This window comes from Rattus rattus, chromosome 1 (genome assembly GCF_011064425.1).
Source record: "Rattus rattus isolate New Zealand chromosome 1, Rrattus_CSIRO_v1, whole genome shotgun sequence".
In the NCBI taxonomy this organism is placed as follows: Eukaryota; Metazoa; Chordata; class Mammalia; order Rodentia; family Muridae; genus Rattus; species Rattus rattus.
Genome location: NC_046154.1, coordinates 66807270 through 66831164, shown reverse-complemented (window position 1 = coordinate 66831164; position 23895 = coordinate 66807270). Strand labels below are relative to the sequence as shown.

Below are 23895 nucleotides of genomic sequence, written 5' to 3'. Positions count from 1 at the left end.
CAAGGCAGGAACAGAGATGGATCCACTGTCGGGCAAAGGTTTTACTAGAACTGAGAAAGAGGGGTTGGAGAGTAGAAGGGATGCATGTTGTAGGAGAAGAAAGGGGTCCATGGCGAGTGGACTGCATCTAAATGAGACAAGAGATATGTCTTCTAATAGCCCCAAGGCCATTCCTGGATAAGGGGCTACCTCTAATTAGTATGCAACATGACACTGGGCTGCCTGTAGTGTTTTCTGTTTAGGGCTATGCTACAGGAAAGGACCATTCTCAGGACTGGGGATGGGAAAGATCTGGCTCTTGAAGAGCCATGGGGGAGAAAGGCTTCGTTGGGTGTGGCCTGTCAGCCCTTCACAGTTTCTGTGAGAAAACACGACTGTATCCAGAGTGTCTGGGCTCTAACGGTGTTAACTTATGAAATTCAAGACCTTCTATACAACGAAGGAAATGTGTGGAGTGATAGCCTATGGGATGGGAAAACGTTTTTACCAGTCACATATGTGACAGAAGATTGATATTTAGAATGCATAAAAGATTAAAAATATTAAATGACAAGAAATCGAACAACCCAATCAGTAAGTTGGCCAATGAAAAGAGCAAAGAGTTCTTAAAAACTCTTTTGAAGTTCTTGAATCTTCAAGTGGCTGATAAACAGATGAAAAAGAAAAGTTTGGCCTCACTCGCCATTGCAGAAATGCACATTGAAACTACAGTGAGATTCTGTTCCATCCCTCAGAACGGCAGTCATTAAGAAAACGGCAAATACTTGGGAGTATGCACGCGGACAGAGGCGAACCCGTGTACACTGCTGGTGGGAATGTGAACTAAGCAGGTGTGGGATTGCTACAGTGTTCCTCAAAAAGGGGGTGGGGATTCCAACACTGCAAGGAGATGCTTGTACGATCAAGTTTATCACAGTGCTGTCCATCACGGCTTACTCACGGAATCGCCAACAGAGGACGGAAGGCATAAAGAAGATGAGGTATGTATACACAGCGGAGTGATTTTAGCCATAAAGAACAAAGTTGCACTGCTTTCGGGAGAATCTGTGGAGCTGGAGAGAGTTCCAGTAAACAAATTAACTTGGTCTGAGAAGGACAGAGATTGCGGTTTTCTCTCATGTGGGCCCTAAACTTTTATATAGACACATAAAAACTGCATGTGTCTGGATGACGCAAAAGTAGAGATGAAGCTGCCATGAGGCAGAATGGAACCACTGGGGAGGGGAGCAGGGAAGGAGGAGAGGGACATGGGGGAGAAGTACATCCTTATGTGACAATGTACTGATGTAATCTGGTGTCACGTACAGTGAAAAAGAGTAATGCAGAAAAATAGAAGTGAAAATCTTAGGGACTTTTAAAAAGTCCATGTCATCTAAACACACAAAATCAGCAAAAGGGGCCTTTCCTCAGTGAAAACAGTCAAGAGACCCAAGGGAGCTCTCTAAAGGAGGCGTCCGGTATTTGCAGTATTCTGCTTTGATCTAAGCGAAGGTTATGTGAGACGTTTGCTTTGTAAAAATTCATCAAGTGGCAATTAAGCACAATGAATTGCTTATGAGTGACAATTCAATGGGAAGCTGAGAGGGACATGGAAATGTTGCGGTGACACAAAGAGTGGACAAATACTCATGGCTGTTACAGCAGGGCCATGGAGGTCAGTCTGCCTTTTGTACCACCACCACCACCACCACCACCACCACCACCACCACCACCTTGTTTGTTGGGTCCTGCAATAGCTGTGTGGTGGTTTTACAGACTCCTTTCAAATCAATTTTAATGGCTTTATTTGCAGGTAAATATACACTGTTAAGACTGTCATTTAGGGCAAAAGTGTCTGCCTCACTCTTCCCTGTGGGAGCTCACAGGTTAGCCTCCTGCCTGAAGGCTTCTGCACTGTGACACTAAGTGCCTCTGGGCTCTCAACCTACCCTGGATTCTTGCTTTGTGACACTGGAGAGGGGACTCTGAAAATTTCCTTTCCTTTTCCCATCTGGCCTTCTGGTTCTTCTAAAGATGGGATGCCCAAGAAGAGCAGAAACCTATATGGGGAAGTGGGAAGATGGGATCAGTTCTGTGCTTCTTACTTTCTGTGCATGTCCTGTTCCCTGATCCTTCCTGTTTCACCCCAGGGCTGACAGTGTCTCTTTACAGCAGCTGAATCCAGTGCACAGAGTTTCTAACACTCGTGGGACTGGTTTTATCACTCCGTGCTCTAAACACTAGCTGAGCCACCACCTCCTCTGAGTTTCTCGGTCTTAATAATTCTGGTGTCTTCCTTTTGTTTCCCCAGTGCCTAGAGTGGCAGCTGCTTCCTGAAATTTTATCTCGCTGTTACCTTAAAAAGTTCCCCTTCACTTGAGATAATTAACAGCTCTCTACCTAGTTAACAATTCTTTATGGGAAGCCTGCCTTGCTGAAATAGCAGGTGTAATTTCTGCCTCCTAATTGGATGTAGACTGGCAGACCTTCAAGAGTTAGACTCTGTGCTGGCTTGCTGCTCTTGTGACTTGACAATGAGTTATAGATCATCTTTTTAAATTGCAGATACATTCTGCATAGAAAGTCAACAGCCCCTTTGCTTTCTCAGCCCTGTCCCCACTCTAGGCACACAGAACGAGTCTATGTGTTTGAAAAGTCAGCTATCTCAATTAGCTTTCATAATACTGTATTTTCATAATACTATGTTTAGCATCGTTTGTAAAAATGGTGATAACCTGGGCTAAAAGTCTCACATCTCTTGCATGTTCATACTACTTCTCATGAAACGTCTTACTGTCAATGAAACTGATCAGGTTTGACAACCAGAGATCAGAAAGCCGATTTACATTTTCAATCAGTTTCCATTAAAGTTCCAATGCCACGTAGTATACGGGAGTTTTAAGGGAGTTGCTGAATTTAAAGTGGGTGAGCACAAAGTTGCAGAGTGTGTGAGTGAATACTGCCCAAAGCAAAGAGCTCCACATTGGGAACTGAGTCACGGTACGCTTCAGAAAGACGGGCAGGTATTATCCTCAGGGGGAAAAATTCAATAAATGATAATGAATTCACCTGGATTAGACTAACGGAGAATGAAAGACAAGAGATTGGCAGCTCAGCTCTTGGATTTTAACCTTCTGCTCTCCATGTCCAGTCTTTTCTGAGGGCTTGAAAACAGGAAATGAGAGCCTCCATTGTACAACATTCCACTGGGGCCTTCTCCACCGAAGGCATAGCCCTTAGCTGGGAACATGGCGGGGGGCGGGGATCTTGCTTTTTTTGTTTTCATTGGGTCATAAATAGACACACTGTCAATTGTTTAGAAAAAAAATCTTTCTAACAGAATTGGAAGTGCATCCACCTCTGACACTAATTAACAATAGAGGAGATTGACATCCCCCTCCAAGAGCAGCTTCGCTGGTGTGGCCCGGGTGATTTCCCATGGCACCCTTAAAGAATAAGCAGCTTCTTTCTATTGCTACCCTTTCCTCTTAAAAAAAATATTCTCTTGACTAAGAGATTTAGTTGTCTGTTTTTCTAGGGAAAAACAGGCCACAACTCCATTCTTTGGAGAAACAAAGGAATTCTGCACTTAACACCTCTTTTACAAAGTAACAGCTTGCAAAAAGTCGCATTTCACATGCGGGATCCAGCTCTGAAAGCCTCTGCTGACAGAGCAGCTAGGGCTGGACAATTACTGCTGAGGTTATGTCACCAGGTCAATCGGTTTACCGCTTCTGTTCAAAGCAAGCTCAATCATGCTCTCATTTGAAATTCACCTGATAAATTATACAGAATTTTCGTAGGCTGCTTTTTAGGGAAACTATTTAAAACACTGCAGGTCTAATTTCTTGAATTTTTAAAACCACCATCGTTCATGGTGCTGCAAGTTTAACTGTGAAGAACGGAATGTTTCCCTTCAGTGGCATTTCTCGAGCTTGGCGATTGTCGTCAGACAGAAGACAAAATGTGTTAGCCATGGAGGCTGGCCAGAGGTGTGTAGATCAATTTCCTTGAAATTGAGATCGCATTATGAAAGAGACAATGATTCCACATCCATCACATTTTTGCTGTACTATCTGCTATGGAAATTGGTCAAGTGCTGTCCTCTTTTAAAGTATAAGGTCCAGGAGACGGCTCAGCTGGTGAAACTTGCTGTGCAAGGTTGAGGGCCTGAGTCTGGATCCCCAGAAACTCATGTAAACTCCAAGTGGGCAGAATAGTCCACCTGCTACCCTAGCCCTAGGAGACAGAGACGGAGACCCTAGGGCAGGATGCACAGCAAGACTAGACCTAACTGTATCTTGGAGTTTGGATTTGCCTGGGAGACCCTTTCTAAACAAGTAAGGTAGAAAAGCAATGGACATCTTTGACATCAATCCCCAGCCTCCAAATACAAGCATACATATGTACACCCACATACATGCCAAAGTAACCCATGCATCACACAAATAGCACACACACACTCACACACACAGAGGGAGGGAGAGAGACAGAAAGAAAGAGGGAGAGAGAGAGAGAGGGAGGAGAAAGGGGGGATCGATCTACCAATACAATTATAGTCAGGTCTTTGTGTTCTGTTTATCCCAAGGCACATTACTTTCATAGTTCAAACACCATAAACAATTAGATGGAATTCTTGGTACAATAGAAAATCTACACATGGATGGATGTCTTTATTTGATGAGTTCAGTCTCAGTTCAATGCTTCCACCTGTGCACTTTGCTGCTAGAGCAGAGAACCTCATACTCTTACTGCAAATGGGCGAACAGACCTGCTTTGTGATGTTTTTAGAATGCCCGCTAACTCCTCAACACATTTTTCAGCAATCAGACCAAACTCCTTGTCTGTTTCCTAGGACTAAAGCCCTCTTCCTTCAAGTTAGCAGGAAGTCTTCTTTGTGCTCCTGAGAAGCTGAAGGTTACCATCTTTGGTCCAAGACAGTCCATCCTTTTTCTCTGGCACACGGCAGAAATAGCTGGTCTTGTTTCTTCCAAGGTCAACATTTCTGCTTCTGTTCTTGAGTCCACATCCTCCTGCTCTTGCTGCCTATCTCCTGATGTGGCTACACCTCAAACAGTGTAGCCTTGGTGCAAACACACAGGCACACAGGCTCTGTTGGTTATGTCTAGGAGGGAAGGATCAGCTTGGGCAAGTTAGCCCAAGAATAAATGCTTCAGGTAAAGGGAACAGCCAGTCTTGTCTCTCCTCACTTGCTGTCATACTGGGAATTCAGATCTCAAGTTGTCACAGTAGATTTTGCAAAACCTGAAAGAGACCTGGATCTCCATATGAAGATGGGTAATTCTTAAATGCAGGCTACGAGCTTAGAAGATTGAACAATAAGGTGAGGGGGTGAAATGAATACCTCAGGGGCTCTTATCAAGCATTCCATCTTTTGTCTAAAAACTCACTATGTCGGCTTCCCACTCAAGTACCGTGTGTGTTTACTCACACGTGCCCAACATCTAGCCTGAGACTGTTGACATCTTTTCCACAGCTAGAGTTCCACAGCTAGAGCCAGTTTTGACAAATCTTCCATTCTACTGGATGTGTACTTTCCAAGGTCATCACTAAGGCTCTAAAGACCCTGGAATAACTGTTCGGGCATAGACCTCTGTACATCCTTCAAACAATGGTTCTTGAATAGAAGAAGGGAATTTGCTAGAAATGCATAATCTCATGCCCTTCCCAAGACCCATTAAATATATCTCCAGGGGTTGATTGGGCACTGACATGCTCTCCCAGTATTTTTGATGACCACAAGTCTGAGGTCCATTGCCCTCTACACCTGCCTAAAGATACACAGGAGAGGGAGTTAATCTACTCCTTGTATCTTGTACAACTTTAATTCCCTTTTCTATATCCTACGGCTTTTTGTAGATGAAATTTTTTTATTCTTAGGTTTTCACATTTTATCAACTAACTTTTACATATAATAATTTTGCATGTTAGGGAAGTAAGTCAGCTTATTTTCCTCATTCTGACAATCTTCGAAATGTGAAAATCAGTAGAAAGAGTGTGTCAGAGTTAGTTTCTGTCTGATTTCCAGACATAAATCATAGCCTTTTCTTTCCTTCAGTCTTTTTGGCTATAGTATTAAAAAATACCCACTTAACAGAGTAACAGTAGGTTCACCTCTAGGACCTAGAAGCTATCTGTCCATTGGTTTTTGACTAGATAATGATGACATGTGTCATCTTGTGGAGTGGGACTTAAAAAGCCAACCCAGCAGAGTAGCTGTGCAAAGAACTCACAGAAGTTGTGACAACATACACAAGGCTTGTGAAAGCCATAGCTAGAGCAAATCCCACCACAGTGATGGGAGTTAGGCATATAATATTACCCCTAGCCAGCTAAGGGTAACAGTTAATGTTGACAGCTTCCTAGAGAGAGTGTTTTCCAAGAGTGTGGCCTCTAATGAGCTGATCATACTCTAGTGGCTACATATTCAGGAGTATTTATTTGGGCAGCATAAATTGGTTTTGATTTTTTTATTTTAAAGGACACAGAGTTGGGCGTGTGAGGAAGAAAGTTAGATCTGGGAAGGTTTGGGGAAAGAGCCTGAATTAATATGAAAGTCTTCAAAGTATTAAAAATAAAAATACTTGTAATAATTAGCTATATTAGTTGCAGAAAAGCTAGGAAATACAGAAAAGATCAAAGAAGAAATCAACCACAGTGCCAAGATCCTACCCTCTGTAATATACTTTTCTTTCAGTCTTTCTTCTTTTGAACGAAAGAGTGCACTCTGTTATAGTGCAATGCCTGCTACAAAGGCAAGCACATCTCTTTGAAGCATAAATTTTACGTCTCCACTTGTCAAATTTCTAAGTAACTTTAAAATAGTTGTCAAATATAAATAAAAGCAAAGTAGCTTTGCTGACTTTTCTAGAACTGCAACAGAGGAAACTGCTAATCCTGGAGCAACAATATTCACTATGTCTTATATGACTGAGAAGGTGAGGCAATTCTAACTGTGGATAACATGCATGGATTCAGGATGATGAACTATATATAATAGAATTCAGTAATAAGAATCTTCCATTACCATAACTGTGCTGTGTCAAACAAAATTGATATTGCTCCTGAAATAAAAGAAAAAAGTGCTCAAGGACAGGCAATGAGGATCTTAATTTTTATTTATTGATTCAGGGAATTGTTTATCCCTGATTCTGGCATTTCTCCAACCCCAATCTTTTCTTAACTTCATGTTCTGAAGCTAAGGCTGAGGAGTCCCCGGGAAACACATAGAAGACCAAGCCCATGCTATTTCTGACCAGTGACACTTGTACTGTGTGTAACCAGAGCTCACCTGTGGTGTTTATTTTAGCTGTACTTGTTCATCTTGATGGTTTGCCTGACTGTGAACAAACCTGTTTTCCAAGGTGTTCTTAGTTCCAGGTGGGCAGTTGAGATGGTGTCCTGTTTCTTCCCTTCTAATAAAATTCAATACTGAAATCAACAGTTTTGCTTCACAGACCAGATTTTTAGGGTTGGAGAGAAAATTTTTAATAACAAGAATTGTTGAATACCTTTTGTGTGCCAGTAATGTGTGTGGAGTCTTTCAAAGTCACTGAGAAATGACTTCTTTATAAAAGAACTAAATATTTTAATATTTAAACATAGAATCATGAATTTATTACTTCAAATTTTATTATCATTTCATATTCCTTTATTTACAAGAAATAAAGTTTCATAGATAAGTTGAAGAACCTCTATGTGTCCTCCCTAATTCAATCCTCAACCACATCTCTCTCCATCACCACCTTGTTTGATATTTGTCATCCTCATGAATATTCCATGCATATGTGTGTTATACGTATGTGTTCATGGGCATATGAACCCATCTGTGTATGTGGAGGTAAAAGGGCATTGGGTGTCTTCCTCTGTCACTTTCTGTTTATCTACTTTTGTTTGTTTTGTGAGACAGGGTCTCATTATATAGCTCTGGCTGTCTTGGAACTTGCTCTGTAGACCAGGCTAGTCCCAAACTCACAGAGATCTGCCTGCCTTTGCCGCCTAAATGCTGAGATTACAGGCATGAGCCACTGTACCTTACTTTCCCATCTAGTTTTTGAAACAGGGTCTCTCACTAACCCTAAAGATTGTTTTGGCTTGGTGACTGGCCAGGGAACTCTCAAGATTTCCCTGTATTTTTCTCCCAAAGCTGGCATTGGAGGCATGATTGTGTCTGGTTGGTTATGACTGGCTTTTATGTCTATGTTGGACATTCAAACTTAAGTCTTCTTGCTTGCATAGCAAATACTCTTTCTCACAGAGTCACCTCCTGAACCTCTCCCCAACACACTGTTCTACCTTTATATTTTTTCATTGTATATGTATATATGTATATATATGTATATATGAGTGTCTCTATAATTTTATAATGTGCATACATGATTTGTCTCTTGTTCCTTTTATTTATTATGCAAGTTCTTATATACACATTTAGCTTTTTTAAGTCTCAAATTCCATGTATGTAAAACAAGAAAAATAACCCTACTTACGAGAGTAAAATAAAATGTTCAGCACAGTGTTCAGCAGGTAACAGGCATGTGGGAGAAGTTAATTACAGAATGTTCTTATCTGACACAGCACTCTGCCTTTCAAGAGATTAGCTAAAGCAAATTCTTGCCTTATCTGAAAATTCAGTTTTACTATGTCTTCGGTAAATGCCAATATTCCTTCCTGCTTTGTGTGACACAGAAACAGACCAAGCACGAAGATAGCATCATGGACTGACATTACACACGGGATGGTGCAGATATAAGAGTGTATGCACACACCTCATACAGAGGATCTATGTCAGGAACTCATGAAAGCTGACCTGTATCAAACCATTTGATGCCCACAACACTATTTCATCAGCTCCATCTTCCAGATGAGGAAACTGAGGCAAACAGAGTTTAATGAATTGTCTGAGACCACGGCGCTAACAGGAGGTTTCGCAGCAGGAGGCTCTAAGAAAAGAGTTGCTCAAGTCTCTGCCCGCTGATGTTTGCTGCTTTCTTATACTCTTTGCCTATACAGAATTTTCTATTTTATGATTATCTAAAGGCTACAAGCTCACTGTATCTGTATCTGTATCTGCATATGTACATGTACATGTACATGTACATGTATATGTATGTAAATGAATGAATGACAATGAATGTCATATCTGCTGTACAGGCTATCTGATGAATTATTTACTAAGACTAAATCCCCAGAACTATTTGCATTGGAAACTATCTCACAGTCCAGCTCAAGTAGATAGAAGTCTCTAGACTTATGCAGAGACTGAATCCCATACATCTCATGCAAACACCACAGCAGGCGTCTTTTCTTTTTAACCACCAGGTAGGAATAAATGCTTAACTAAATGACAGAAGGTTTTAAAACTGGTTTTCCATTTATATTGTGCAGCAAGGCATCTAAAAACTATGGAGATGCCCGTGGTAGTGTAGAGAATGATTCCCAGAGGCTCGTGTATTTCAATGTTTAGTTCCCGGTTAGTGGAACTGTTTGGGAAGTATTAGAAGGTGTGGCCTTGTTGGAGGAGATGTATCACAGGGAGTGGGTTTTGCCAGGCCCAGTCTTCCTCTCTCTCTGCTTGCACATTGTAGATCAGATGTGAGCTCTTAATTACTGCTCTAGTACCTCACGTGCCTCTAGTACCTTCATGGCCTGCTTGCTGCCATGAAGATCATGAACTCCCCTCTGAAACTGTAAGCAATTTCTCAATTAAATGATTTATTTTCAAAGTTGTATTGATGTCATGGTGTCTTCTCACAGCAATAGAACAGTAATTGCGCGTGATTAACTAAATTTCTGTGTAGTCACAGGGTGCCAGATAGGTGCCAGATGTGGATGGGTAGAGGCAGAACCAGGATCTTTCCCAATTTTACTTGATAATCAGTTTCTTGCAGAATTGAGCAGTCTTTTTAATCTCAGCGTAACAGGTCTGATTACTTTTTGTTGTTCATTTTTTGTTGTTTTTACAACGTAACTCAAGAACTCCTCAGCTTTTCTATACCACTGGGTCGACCAGAAGGAGAAACTATTTCCAGGTAAAGAAGGAAAGGGGACTAGTACTGTATCAGCTGAGGACCACAAAGCATGCTTCTTGCTTTTCAACGTAGAGAGCACAGGAGAAAGCAGGCCTATGTAAATAAGAAATAAGAACCCGCTGTCAACCCTGCAGCATTTTTCTCTCCAGGGACCTTGGGGTAAGGAATGAGACACATCTGATCAGCACAATCAGCTCTGAGCTATTTCCAGATGCCATCAATATGTCTCTAAGATCCCCATGAATCAGCAAAATCAATGTGTGTGTGTGTTCCAAATATTGACCCAGCTCACCTCTCTCTTTTGCTCTCAGCTTTGGTTGATTAGGTGAGAAAGGGTTTTACAATCCAGCTTCCCCAAATCTGCAGTCAGATTCACTAAACGTTATCACAAGTCATAATCATATTTCTTTATGCCAGTTTCCCTTCGTGAATGATGTTATAAAACCAACCCTTGTAGTCTTTGTTTTGTATCACTTTTCATAACCCACTGTGGTGTGGAAGTGAACACCAAGTGTTCACGTGGTCAAAGGCTTAGCACCCAGTCTGTGATGTACCATAGGGAGTTTGCTGAACCTTTAGGCAGGTGATTCTCTGTGAGTTGGAGGCTAACATGATCTACACAGTGAGTTCAAGGCCAGCCAGGGCTTCACAGTAAGATCCTATCTAAAAACAAACAAACAAACGAATGAACGAACAAATAAACAAAATGGGTTTTGCTTAGTAGAAGAAAGTTAGGCCACTGGGGGAGTGCCCCTAAAGATGGAGTTAGATTCTTGGCTTCTTCCAATCTCTCACTATGCTTCATGGTTGCCATGAGGTAGGTGGCTCCTACCTCATGTGCTCCTGCTATGACTGTACTGTCACAGGCCCAGAGGTGATTGGAACCAAGCAACCATGGACTAGGACCGGTGATACCAAACCACAAATCAACATTTTCAACTTAGGTTCATCTTTCTCTAGTATTTGTCACCAAATACTAGACTAACACAGATTCATCTTTTTAAAAGATAGATACGTACATTAAACTGATAAAAATAAAGCTCCCCAAAGATTTGTAAAACAACAAAACAAAAAAAAAACAAATGAAAAACCAAAACCAAACCACCAAAGCAGAATCTACTGCTTGTGGGATAAGCCTTGAGAAGCATCACTCAGGAGCCGATTTGACTGGTCTCTCTGTGCAGAGGGGGGTCATTCTTTTTTGCATTGGGAGACAATACAGGCATTATGAGATGTGCAAAAGTAGCTGGGCACAGCGGCCCATGCCTGTAATCTTAGCACCTGGTGCTTTCAGGCAGGAGGATTGCCGCAAGTCTGAAGCTAGCTTGATCTGTATAGTAAGTTCACCATCAGGTGGTGTGAGACCCTGTCTCAAAGCAACGAATATAGGAATGCATGACGTAGATTAAGTTTAGGGTTGTCAGAGTGAGCATATAAAAATTCAAGGTTCCCTAGTGAATTTGTCTGGTGGAAAACAAGAGGCCATTTTTATTTGGATGTTTGTTCCAATACTTTGGAATGAATATATACATATATATATTCACATATATATATAATATATATATGAATATTCATATATACATATGTTATATATATATACATATATATATATGAAAAATTACCCAGTAGTACTAGAAAATCAAACCTTCTTGAGCATCCTGTATTTTTTTCTAACAATATTATTAGGAAGGGCTCTATAGACTCATAGGTCACGTTGCAGCAGCACACATGTGACAATTTAGGGGACCTGGTAACATTGTTCTCCTCTCCCAGGTACATTTTTCACTGTGGTGAACGATGCTAATAGAACCATAAACCAACAATCCAATCCGGGATTGCTGTTTTTGAGAAAGTTCAGTGGAATAGCCCCATTTGAAGAATGATTATGTAGTTCCCAGACCTTCCAGGAACTCAAGGCAAGACAGAAAGAATCCCAGTTGCCCATGACCACTGGATGCTGCCAAGTAGACTGGTGTTTAAAGAGAGAAATGTCATCAAGGAATGACACAAACATTAAGAACAACTCTAACTAATAGCTCTTGAGGCTGGCTGGAGTGTGATGTCTCACTGGGTTCCAGGGGAGCCTGGGGAGGCCTAGACGATGACTTCTGTGTCTTCTCTAGCTGCCTAAAGAATACCGTTACCCAAATACCTTCTTGCACAACCAAAAACATTCCCAGAATTCAGCAGAATCCACAGCCTAATTTACTTTTTAGCTAATTTCACTTGTCCTTCTATGATCCTGTTCAACTACAAGACATCAATAGTTAGACTTCAGTCCTGGCTGAGAACCCACAGTAACAGACACCCAGTGCCCACTGCTTGTAAGGCTGCTGTCTTTCAGCTTACAGTGTCAACCTCTGGACCTTCACAGCAGCAGGAAGTCTGGACTAAGCTCTTCCTGCATAGCCATTTCTTTTCTGAATTGACCCTCCTTGCTAGGTGAGCTAATCATCTACAATGCAAGTTATGAGGAGGCTTTTTCCCCACTTATTAAACACCAATGGAACAATCCAAATTACCTCCAGGCAAAAGGCACATGTCTTTCAAGCTTTGGCTTTGGTCTCTTTTGAAGCCTCTTGACCATCACTGTCCTCAACAACACAGCCTGTCAAACGACCAGGCATCATCTGATACTCTGACAGCAAGATGGCTCTGCAGAGGACGTCTGACTATACCTGACGACCTCTGTCTACTCTGTCTTTGGGAGACTCAGAGGGTGTGTGGGTATGAGTTCTGCGTCCTGGAAGTCTGTTTCTTCCTCTGATGTAGAAGTTCTTCCCTGTTTCCTATTCCACAGCATGCAGCATGGGCCTCTGCTATAAGCCTTTCAGCCCCTGGGTCGCCTCACAAGCACTGACTACAATAATAACTACAGGAGACATTTCTGTAGGAAATGCTGCTAAGCATTCCCGTGCTGTGCTATCTTTTAGACCCCCACTTCTATTTTAAATTTCTAATGCTGACAACAACGCTTTTATTTTCTCCATTTGACAGGAGAGAAAAAAATGGAAGCAAGGATGTAAAGGGCTAGCCAACGCTCCAGCTAGGAACCTGGAGGTTTACATACAGTTTCAACCATGAAGATGTTTATCAATTTTCATGCTCAGTCATTTTCATGCTTACTTGGGAACCACTTCCACAAACCTAAGGGCTAGGGTCTGGGCAGTCTTACGGAAACGTGCTAGGTTTTCATGTACAACTGGAATTGTGAATCATGGGTCCACTTGCTTCTTGGAAAACTTAGTACTGAGAAAACAGAACAAGAGCTGAAGAATATTTATTTGTTTGTTTATATTCTATTTATTTATTTTTTGGATGGGGGAGAGAAACCCAAACATTGGCATCTGAGTCAGTAGCTTTCTGTTTATAGTCCCATGGGCACTATCTGTAAAAGACCCTTATAGATGAACATGGGGGTCAGGCCCACCCGAGATACCACTCCCAGTTCTTCCTGAATGCCGAAGAAGAGCCTATGCTTCTGTCAAGAGCCAATGCATGCTGGGAGGTGGAAGTGGCTGGAAAGGTGGAGATGGTTCCTTTCCAATCTGGGAGACAGAGGCAGGCTCAGGGTGGATCAGCCATTTCAGAGCACAGTGCTCTCACCTAATCTCTGCAGACGGGTCAGGTCCTGCTTCTCTCCTACACCAGCTGCTGCATTGCAAAGGGAGCTCATTCTCCACAGACAAGAATGTAAAGCACAGGAACCACTTTCCTTGTAGTGAAAAGTTGTCAAATGGCAGGCTCTCACCTTAAAAAAATGTTCATTTGATGAGAGTAGGACAGGCGACTGAACATACAGCAGCAGGGCGGGCTGCACGCCAGAGAGGAAAGAGAAAAGGACTGGACCAGGCAGACAGACTCAATTCAGGATGGAGGGAAAATGGGAAGAGGGGTTTCCTTAGCAGACATAAAAGACCTAAGGATCCCCGAGTAGACATCAATAGTATGCCATGTAGGAGAGCGACGAGGCTCGTGAAGCTATAGCAAGATCAATTCTGCCCCAGAAACTGATGGATTACAGTGGGATCCCAATAAGAAAAGGCAAGGTTTCCCCAAAGGCTGTGGCACGGAAGCTGTTGTTTCTTTCAGGAGTATCCTGTCAAGGAGACTGTCGCAGGAAGTAAAATGCCATTTGGCATAGGATATACAGTCAAGCAGTCCTGGGACTCAGGCCCTGGCTAGGCTCTTTTATAAACTGTGTCTCTGTGAGAAAGCTTTGTAACCACAGTGGGCTTCAGTTTCTCTACATGCAAGTAATCTTAATAAACACTTCCCTCATACGTTACGAGAAAGAAGTGAAAAAACTCGCTTCGACAACAGTTATCATGCATAGAGGGTATTCTGGCTAGTTTTTTGTTAACTTGACACAAGGTTGAGTATTTTGGGAGGCAGGATCTTCAATTGAGAAAATACCCCCACCAGACTGGCTTGTGAGCATTTCCTTAATTGGTGACGTGGAAAGACCCAGCCCATTGCTGATGGTGCCATCTCTGGGCTGGTACTCTTGTTATAAGAGACCAGACTGAGCAAGCTCTGGAGAACAAACCAGTAAGCAGGGCTCTTCCATGGCCTCTACATCAGTTCCAGCTCTCAGGCTCTTCCCTGACTTCCCTTGATGATGGGCTGTCATGTGAACCATGGAAGACGAAATGAACCCTAACTAAGACAAAGGACGTGTGCATATGTCTGCAGCCAGTTCAGTTACTCCCCCAACAACCCTAGGCAGTCAGAACCACACCCATTCTGCAGGTGAGCAGGCAGAAGTGTGAAGAAACAAGGTGACCTACCAAAGTCAGGCAGATAACAGCTAGCAGCAAGGCTGGATTTCGACCCAGGATAATTTGAAATCAGATTCTTTGAGTCTGTGCTGAGACTACTACTCTATGCACAAAATTCTCTCTAGGGATTAGCAGACAAAATGAGGACAAATGGCAGATGCAAGAGAGATGGATATGCTAGAATCCTTAAGTTGGCATTTTCAAAGGAGGCTCCCACTCCTTCAGATGTCCCCAGAATTTAGACCTAGATTCACTTTCACCTCAGTTTTTTCATTCTGTGGGTTGTTCAGAAAAGCCTCATATGAAAATACTGAGCACCCTTTGAAGCCCTCAGACCTCGGAGGGCTCCTCTGACCGGCAGAGAGGACAGGGACAGAGGCTAAATCATTTCTCAAACGCCCAGGCTGTCCACTTAGCCCAGGCTCCACAAGGACAGCACTTCCAGTTTCTCAGATTCTCAAGTCCCAGCATTTTAGAAACCCTGAATTTTATCTGTGTCGACAATCAATACATCTTTTAAAAATAGATTAAGCTCATATTGTAGAGAGTTCTTAGAGTGGGAGAGAAGACCTAAGAATGAAGGGGGAGGAAAAATCCCTCAAATTACAATTGTTCACATAAATTATTCCTATACACTGGTACTTAGCCATGATAACAGCACAGGAACAGTATAGATCTAAAATACCGTCTTTCTATACTGTGGTGCTCACCTTTGCTTTTTCAGGGTAGTAATTAAAATTCTATCACACTGGCATCTTAACCTCTGATGTGTTAGCATCTTTTAGTACTTCCTGGAGTTTAGAGTTTCTCATCTTTTCTGCCAGTGTTTGCTTACCTAAGCTGCCTCTTTAGAATAAAATATTTCTTCAAAAGGACTATCTCACTCAAGGTATATAGTGGGAACATATACCCAAGGACCAGATGGGCATCCCACATCACCTACATAGAATGGATAGGAGAGAAAATGAGTTTCCCCAGGTTTCTCTGTTCTCATGATTCCTTACCTTTCCGACTGTGGCAGACGCAGCAGCTGCTGTGGAGGCCAGTCACAGAGAACACTCTGGAAATCTTTTTCGAAGTTGTGGCCTGCCTCTCCAGTCCTCCAAATACATTTCTTAGCACACCATTCCTTCATTAAACATTTGCTATCTCGAAAACGACAGAGCATTTTCTATTTTCTTTAAGTCCAGAATGATATAAATCTCTGTCCTTTGGTGTGGGTACGTAAGGACCAAATGATTCAGAAAGGCAGCAGAGCCAATAGTTAAGAACATAAGCTCTGAGCTTGGATGGCCTGGGCTTAAACTGTGGTCCTGCTTCCTGCTTGCTTTATAACCCTAGGCAAGGGCCTTAATCCCCAGTTACTACATAATATGGTTATTATAGGATTACATGGGATCATACATGTAGAATCCTTACTGCAATACTTGGTCCATAATATCGAATGCATGTCAGTTTCTTCCTGTGCTGAGTTCCGTTAAACTATAATCTATTACACCATGTATCACACTGCATTGATTAATCCTCTTGACCACAAACCCAGAGGCTGCCTATTAAACATGAATTAAAAAAATGCAGGGATGCTGCAAACTCCAACCAAAGAGATTCAGCCATAACTCTGAAGGAGAACTGCAGACGATCACAATTCACCAAAGCATAAGGGTATTGTGCTGCGCTGTAGAAACAGTCTCAAACGGGTGAATGACACAAAATTCCACAGGAGGTGGAGCTGGCCAGATCTGCCCTGGGCCACTCAAGGATAGAGGAAACTTTGGCTGAGACGCTGCTCCATTTTCCTCAGTAAGGTCACCCCCGCTGTGGGTGAGTCTGTCAAGCTATTTTAGCAAAATGACACTTTTGAAGCCATCATAATGGAATCATCTGGCTCCCCATTTGGCCATCTATATGAACCAATGTGTTGGGAGGACTAGTCAACTTGACAGCTTAATTTCTCATTGTAAATTAATAGATGGTCACCCTGATTATTATAATTTGCTTCCTATGTTCTTGCCTACAGGCCAATACAGCACAGTCCACTCGGTGTTAGAGACGGAGTCATGATTGTCTTTTAGGGGCCCTAATTGGATTTGTCTAATATCAAGAGCAGTCGTAATGAGCATGTTAATATGAGTTTCTACTGTTTGCTGCGACTTGTGCAATCAGGCTTTATAGCATTCACTGGGCCAAACACTAGATTCCTGAGCGTGTAAATTCACCAAGTTACCTGCTTCCTGTCCCCAGTTCCTGTGATAACCTTGAAACTTGAACATTTAAACACCACGGTCTGTTTCCATGTCCTGGAGTTCCTGAGGTATAATGATTATTTCTAGTCTGATTGTCTCTCTGAAATATTCAGCTGAATGCCAGGCACATACATGGTTGATATATATTAAATATTTGATGAAGGAATCCATTAACACATGGATGTGTCCTTTTTCAGAGTTGTTTAAAAAAAAGAGAGACAAAGATGAGAAGAAAACTCTTCCAAAGGGATTCTAAGCAAAGGTAAATCATGTGCTGAGTATTCTACAATGAGTCTCTGAACACACTCAAAGTTTAGCTGCTGATATTCTTGCATTGGGTAGCTTCTTACCCTGATATCTTATTTTCAACTAAAAAAAATAATTGAAAACCTTGAAGCTTACAGTAACATCTACTTAATGTCTCATAGTTTCTATAGGTCAGAAGGCCAGGCCTGGCATGGGACAAAAGGGTTCTTTCTTGGTGCAATCACAGTATTATGTGACAACTAATTTTCCTCTGGGAGGCACTAAAGGTTATTCAAGAGGGCAAAATTGTTCTGGAACTGAAAACCCTATTCTAATCTGTTTTAATTCACACTAGAGTCTTAAAACCTTGACATGAGTTTATTTTCTTGGGGGAAAGAATTGCGTTTCTATATTCCTTCTACCACATGCTCCAGGCCAGGGAAGACTCTGGGAGATGAGAAAGTTTGTCTCAGAAACGTGCAAACTCGAGACTTTAGAATCCGTGATTTGGTCTTCCCCTGTAGTTTAACAAACAAATAACTACCTAAGAGTTCTGGAACCTCCAAGTCCTTATTGAAACAAGTAACTGGCTGGATAATAGAGTATACGAGCCTGGAAGGCAAGAACATGCCACAGTTATTTCTGTATCCTGAGTCCCAACCATGGTCTCTGTCATGTGTTTTTATACACAGAATGAGAGATTTGAGTTTCCAATGAAAACAAGCATAGCAGAACAGCAAATACAAGAAAGAAAACAATTATTGATAGTTTACATTAACTCATAATCACTTGCAAAAAGAAGGAAAACATATAAAACTATATTTTGCCTTCTCTTCTTCCCTTTCTATTTTTTAAGTAATGTTAACTTAAGATTTCCATGAGGTTACATTTTTCTTTGTTGGCAAACAGATAGAAACTAGAAATATCACTACGATAACTGAAGAAAAAAAAAAAAGCTTGAGGAAAAGGCCAGACCCAGAACTGAAATAAAGAAACATTTAAAAAAGATCAACCTGATAAGCTAAATGTGACTTTCTAGAATCTTAAATCCATGGAGAGCCCAGCAAAGATCTTGACAAAGTTCAATATCTATGAACAGACGTGAAGAGACTGCATCACTGAGCCCGTGTTAGGGTAATTTTCACGTCAAGCAGGAACTTTGTGGAAAGTAAACAACCTGGGATCCACCTAGTCATGAGGTCTAGTCAATGGGCTACACTACACTGGTGCAGAAGAGCCACAGAGGGATGGCCCTGCAACCCCAGCTACCACATTCCATTATTTATTTGCTTTCTCATTTCTTAACATGAGTAGGGCCTCGGTCTTCCTCTGGAAGAAGCGAGGGACGGCCTTAAGTGACCTATCTATGGGTTGAGCAACTTGTGCTGCCTTTTAGCTGGGACTACTCCATATGCAATTTTGACCTTTCCTTATTTGTTTCCATTAGGTCTGCAGTGAGAAAGACTAAACCAGGAGTCATAATATAACGTGACTTAGAAAATAAATTCCTCTTCTGTCAAGGAACAAAAGACCATGTTTTCCCTGTGAGGTTATGTAACCAGAAGGTCCCAAGGGGATGGTGTGCAATGAGGTTGACTTCTACAAGAGAGGGCCCAAGAGGAGGAGAACCTGTCGGACTTTCTTGTTTTCAGAAGTGAAGGCAATTCATGTTAAACAGTGTTAAATCCAATACTTCAATTAAGACAGTTATGGTACTTCCTACTTCCTATCCGAGTCTGTCAGTAACGCAGGCAAGCTGGCAGTTAAGCCGAGCACACTACTCTCCGATGGAAAAGTCACTCGTTCCCCTTGACTCAGCAACTCACCCCATCCTGCAACGCAGCTTTCCTGAGGCTTCTGCAATGAACCACAGAAGTGCTTGCCTCATTCTTTCACGTTGGAGGTGGCACAGCTATCAGTACTCGACCTATCGATCTATGTGAAGACACTCTTGCCCATCAAAGAGAAATAAAGCACAGTTGGCCAACTCTGTAATCCTACCACTTACAAAGAGGATCAAACAACCACCAACGGGCAAATGGGTCCTCAGGCCATTCGCAAAGCAGTATGCTTCTGTTTACTTCTGACCCTCACTATCCCTCCCACACGGTGACAAAACTGAGGTGCCAGAAGACCTTCTTGTAAGCACGTAAGCGTCTTACCTTCGTGCAAGAATCCGAGCTGCCATCAAGGAGTGCCTGGCACTTTAGTCACTGAGCGCCATGATCACCATCACTATCACTATTTGACAACATCAAAGGGGAAGCCCGCATTCCGCACAGAGACCCTGCTAGCTTTTCAACTGCCAAGGGATTGCCACCTCTGAAACGATCCCACAAGCAGAACCGTAAGAGACACTCTTTATTCTCTTCATGGAAAAGGGGGCGAAGGAGGGAAAATGGCATCACTGTGGCCATATGGATACTTTCAGCACAGGATGGAAAGCCAAGAACGCAGGAGCAGATGACATAAAGATTTTATTTCCTTTAAAATAAAGTCCTGCCTGGTCTTTGCTTTGATGCTTGTCAAGTTTTCAGTAATTTTTACTGAGCACCTAGTGTTTGCCACACATACACATGTGTGAACAAAACAGACTTCTGCTCTAATGAAGTGTGCATTTCACCAACTTCTGTGTCTCTACTAAAGTCTGTGAGGTTCCTGGGGCGGAGTGGAGGTTGAGAAATCCACTCAGTCTGCCTAAAAATGGCCTTCCATATAGCCTGTGGTCTTTCTTTCAACAGGATAATTGAACATTTTCTACTTGGCTTCACAAGCAGAACAGATTTTTGTAATTCAATCTGAGGCATAGAACGTTATTCTGGTCAATGTTGCCTTGAATGACAGATGATCTGTATTATTTCTAAGAGTTTTCAATCAAATTTTGGAAATCTGTCGCCTTCTATTTTACTGATTAGTCAGAAGCAAAAGGTAACTCCCCAAACCCCACGAAGACATCCATCACCTAAAGCAAGCACTGCTGGGATACCAGCCTTCCTTCCCCCATGTATAATGTTCATCAGCCCAACCCTCTCATTTCTGTGTAGGATCTGTAGCTCTCCCCACCTAATTGAGCACACTGTGCCAGCAACTCTCTTTCCACGCGTCACCGAATCTTCCCTTTGCTATGTCATTCCCATCCTACTGTGCTATTATTTTTCTACTTAAAAAAGGTAAGCTAGGTGTGGTGGCTCATACCTGTAATCCCAACATTCAAGAGGGCTACCAAGAGTTCCAGGTCAGTCTGTGCTAGATTAAGACCCCATCACAAAACAAGATAAAATAACAAATCAACACCACTAAAACCACCTGAGCTTCTATTTTCTCATTTTTTGTTTGTTCCTTATTGCAAACACTTCTAATTCTTATTCCTTCATTTTTCTTTAAGATTTATTTCACTCTATAAATTTATGTGCCTGGGCATGTGCTCATGAGTAGAGGTGCCTGCAGAGTCCAGAAGAGAGTGTCATCCCCTCCCCACGCCTTGCCCAAGCTGAGCTGCAGTTCTAGGCATTTGTGAGCTGCCCAACATAGGTGCTGGGAACTGAACACAGGACCTTGCAAGATCAGTAAATGTTTGTGACACTGAGTCACATCTCTCCAGTCCATTCCTTCATCCTGTCAAGTCACTAACAACTGCTGCATTGCTAACTCCAATGTTCAAATCCTTGTCCTTATCCTACACCTTGAGACATAATCACTCACCTGAGATACTTTCTCTAATGGCTTCCTCAAATGCCAGGTTGCTTTTCTTCCATTTCCTGTTGTTTCTGAGTTCCTTTAATCGGTCCCCATTTTCCTTTCTCTGTGTTATGGAGACATCATGACTCAGCCTTCAAACTCTATGAACACAGATTCTTGGAGGATTGTATTTACCTCACAACTTTATGATCTCTAGATTTAGGGAACTCTCTAGTAATTTCTGAAATAGCATTCATGGTCTGAATTTCAGATTCATATCCAGATGCCTGCTCTTCATTTCCTTCGCTATTTAGTTTAGCTAAATATTAGATATATCGCTTAAATCTAAAATTGAGCTTCTAACATTCATTGGAAACCTGCTTTTGGTCAATGTTTTTCTCAGTTGAAGGCAGTTCTTCCCATCACAGGGACACAAGCTCCTAGCATTCATTATTTCCCTTCTCTTTCCCTTAGTCTGCATCGAATCCAACAAAATATGCTATTAGCTCTAACTTCAATAAATGTTTTGTTTTTACCTGTTGTTTCCCATCTTCCTTGCCAGGCCGGCGCATCACTCGTATGGATGATGGCATCAGTGTGGGCACTATGCTCTCACCCTGGCCTGCACAGCCTATCTCAACAGCCCTATTGCCTCCAATAAAGCCAGGTGGGCATGGCCATTCTCAATGTTCTTATGGGCATGTTCAACGTTCATTAGTATATAACACTGTTATACACAGGTATTATGAGAAAGTAAACTACTGTAATTTGACTCTGCACTTTCTGGCCCCAGAGAGATTCTTGTTGCTAAAGTTTCTCTGATCCTTGTTGTCCTGGGAAATCTTACTGCTGTGATCAGTAGCTCAGCTTAGGCTGTGCGTTTGAGCACTGCCCCAAGGTGCAGTCATGGATACAGTGAAGCTTGTGTGGTATTCTCTAGGTTGCTCTCTGCAATGATGCCTACTGCCCATCCAGTCATAAATAAATAAGTAAATAAATAAATAAGTAAGTAAATAAATATATATTATATATGTATTACACAATGGTTATATGTTTACATATATGTAATAAATAATCATATATATTACATGTTTGTGACTGGTTGTACTTGTGTGTGCACACCTTTTCTAATTGAACTGTACAGGTTAGGAATTCTTCACAACCCATTTAATGACTCTATAGCTGACCAATAGCTGACACCATTATATATAAGAATCAAGATGAACTCGAAATTCTCTGCATCAAGACAAGCCACATTTCCTACTTCTAGTTTCTTTATGGGGTGGGAAACACAGCAAGCCAACTGATTTGTATTCTGAATATGATGGAAAGCAAACAGATCGAAGAAAAAGACCTCAGGAAGTTCCTATATGAAACGTGATGTTTTGATCTTCTGGTCATGGGTCTCTTGGCTTTACACCTTAGTTATGTTCTGGGCATCAGAATAAGGAGCTTATGGATATGGAACTCATGGAGTTTCTGGGATTAAAATCATGTACTCATACATTAGTCTCTTGAGATTACTACTAAGTATTTAACAAAGATAGCCACACAAGAACAACCCTTCGTAAAAGATCATTTGAACTCTACACTGAAATGTGCATGCAATTGTCCTAACCCTGCTTCCTAGTATACACATTTAGCATCTCTCACTGTCTCTTCCTGTCTGCAGTTTCATTTTTGACATGAGCTCAGATTGTGAAACATCTCCATTACCTCATTAATATTCACACTACCCTGCAAAGCAAGAGGAAGGCCATCTGCTCCCATTTTTGATGGAGAAAACTGGGGACAGATAAATGCATATGTAACTCACGAAGTGTGGGAGCAGTGAGATAGCAGGCACGTAACAAGATGTAGAGATAGCGTGTGAGGACTGAAATATAACACTGACCATCCATGGTGTCAGTAATCCTCAGAGCAGCATCTGTCTTCCAGGACCGAGCAGATTAAACACAGAAGAAACATTCAGGGGGCACTGCAGATACTTAGTAATTTTATTTTTTAGGATGACAAAAATAGGTCTTAGAATCTCTACAACCCAATTGAGAGCTTTAAGCATTTTAATAAGAGGCCCCATGCTGATAATATTTTTTACACAAGCTATTCAACTACAGAAGATTCATTCTGCCATCCACATTTGCAAGAAGCTGAACTGAAATGGTGGTTTGGTGTTCTTGGCACTATTTCACTGAAAATCAAGAACCTAAGCTCACACTGGGACCGCAGAGAAGAAGGGAGCATGTCCAGTTGTGGCATGTGGCAAAAATGCTGGTCTAAGGAGCTCACACAACAAATATCACTGGAAATCCCATACATGTGGAGCTAATTCCCAGAGCTGCCTGGAGCTGAAAAAAATAGAGCTGGGTGAAACTGTATCCCACTCTGTGGTTATCCACTAGCGAAGCATGTGGTGCTCTTTCCTAGAGCTTTTAAATTCTTTCCCCTACAGCACAACTCTATCTTGTCCTGTTCTATTTATTTCCTAAGTGTATGAGACTTGCAGAGCATTAACACATAAAAACATATGTTCCCTAAGCCTGTTATCACATCTCACCTTCACTTAGACTTTCAAGGTCAGAGCTATTTATGGCTATCTGTATCATTGGACTTAAAATAAAAAGCAGCAGAAAATAGTAGATTTGTAATGGTCCTTCATAGTCAGCCTAAAAAGAGCAGCCTGGCTCATCTGAATGCCATTTAAATAAATCAGCTTCTTGCTCAAGGCTACAGAACTCCATCTACAAGGCCACCAGTTACTATGCAGCTGACGCAAGCTAGACTCCAGGGAGAAGATGTTTCCTGGGCCCCTAGGAAACCACTAGAGCTTTGAACCAATTGTGCATTAAAAGCATAATCATGTGGTTAAGCTGTCTCTATCCTCAGATTGTGTTCATCGATCAGGATGGTGGAGTGACC

At 41.9% G+C, this 23895-nt stretch overlaps 1 protein-coding gene across 1 annotated transcript in view; it reads right to left on the bottom strand.

Annotated features, from left to right (window-relative positions):
- The window catches only part of Slc24a2 (solute carrier family 24 member 2), a 225556-nt gene that overhangs the window by 185525 nt on the left and 16136 nt on the right, over positions 1-23895 (bottom strand). The gene's annotated exons all lie outside the window — the stretch shown is intronic.